The sequence below is a fragment of the Octodon degus genome, unplaced genomic scaffold (assembly GCF_000260255.1).
Source record: "Octodon degus isolate 3935 unplaced genomic scaffold, OctDeg1.0 scaffold00027, whole genome shotgun sequence".
NCBI classification, from domain to species: domain Eukaryota; kingdom Metazoa; phylum Chordata; class Mammalia; order Rodentia; family Octodontidae; genus Octodon; species Octodon degus.
In genome coordinates this window covers 16,642,408-16,644,021 of record NW_004524603.1, presented here as the reverse complement: position 1 = coordinate 16,644,021, position 1,614 = coordinate 16,642,408, and the positions used below count along the sequence as shown (strand labels likewise).

At 42.6% G+C, this 1,614-nt stretch overlaps 1 long non-coding RNA gene across 2 annotated transcripts in view; it reads right to left on the bottom strand.

The window, feature by feature from the left end:
* Nucleotides 1-1,614, bottom strand: part of LOC111816149 — a 41,091-nt gene that overhangs the window by 37,267 nt on the left and 2,210 nt on the right. The window contains exon 4 of one of the 2 annotated variants that reach the window (XR_002820632.1): nucleotides 160-198. The exons of the other annotated variant lie outside the window; for it this stretch is intronic. This is a non-coding gene — a long non-coding RNA (uncharacterized LOC111816149). Of the gene's footprint in view, nucleotides 1-159; nucleotides 199-1,614 lie in introns of those variants that run through there. 2 annotated transcript variants of the gene reach the window in all.

Sequence of the window (1,614 nt, the reverse complement as noted above, 5' to 3'; positions counted from 1 at the left end):
CCAAGCTCCTAGCTAGCAAGCACAAGGTCCCCAGTTCGATCCCCAGTTCGATCCCCAGCCCTGCACACTGTGCTGGCCCGCAACCCCAGGCATACCATGCCACCCCAAAACTGAGCGTGGTGGTACACACCTGCAATCCAAGCACTGGGGAGGCTGAGACAGGAGGATCACTGCAAGCCTGAGCTGTGTAGCAAGATCCTGTACCAAATAAATAAATATTAATAAAAAATAAAAAGGCTAAATCACCAGAGAGACAGTTCAGCAGCATAAGTGCCTGCCTGGCAAGTGTAATGTCCTGAATTCAATTCCTGGTACCAAAAAAGAAGACAGAACACATCACTTCCAGACACCACAGTACACAACTCCAAGGTGGGCCACTTCAAGATTAAATACCTAGCTGGGGGGCAGCCAAATAGCTCAGCGGACTAAAGCACCTGCTTAGGCAGATGCAGGGGCTTGGGGTTCAATCCCTGAGCCTCCCATGTCCCCCACCACTCCCCCAGGCTCTGAGACAGGAATTGAGACTGGGTGTGGTGGCCTGCGCCTGTAATCCCAGTGCTTGGGAGGCTGAAAATAGGAGGATCTCTATGAGTCCAATCTACATAGTGAGACCCTGTAGACCCTGCACTAAATACATTTTTTTAAAAGAAGAAAGAAAAAAAAAAACCTGTAATCATAGCACTTGGAGATTGAGGCAGGGGGATCACATGAAGTTCAAAGGACAGCCTGGGCTCCCCAGGGAGACCCTGTCATATACACACACACAAAGATTACATGCATACTTCACTCATTACCACACCAACAGAGAGATAGGTGAGAGTTTAGAGAGATGTTACACAGAAAACTAGGTAGATGGGAAGGTGCACGGGAAACGAAAAACACTTATACTTTAAGATTCAAGTTTAAAACTCTGAATATGATCATAAAATTGTAAGAACTGAATATCAGGGGCCGGGGGGATGGCTTAGTAGAACAAGCGTTTCCCTGGCAAGCTCAAGGGCCTGAGTTCCATCCCTAGTTCCACCAAAAAAAAAAGGAATACCTTTTTAAAAAAAAAAAAATTGTTGTTTTGCTTTGTTTCTTTTTCTTTCTTCTTTTTCTTGAGACAGGGTTTGACTATGCAGTTTAGACTGGCCTTGAAATGGTGGTGCTCCGCCTGCCTCAGTTTATTCAGTGCTGGGATTGTAGGTGTATGCTATCATGCCTGGGATTCTGTTTTTGTTTTTTAATACCCTAGGGGCTTCATGGTAAATTTTTAGAAAAGGCACATTACAGAGGTGCATAACTTTTATTTTATATCCACATTTTTTTGTATTTCTATTGATGAACTATTAATTTTCTCTTTTATTATGTTAAATAATGTATGCTTAACAGGAAAATAAGATATCAATAAAATAAAATATTAATTTTTTATTATGCAATGAATGTGTAGAATAAACATCAATATTCTTTAAATACTTATTTATTTATTTATTTGGTACAGGGTCTCACTACTCAATTCAGACTCATAGTGATCCTCCTGTCTCAGCCTCGCCAGCGCTGGGATTACAGGTGTGCACCACCATGCCCAGTTTCAGTGGCTGGCATGGCATGTAGTACTGGGTATCAAACTCA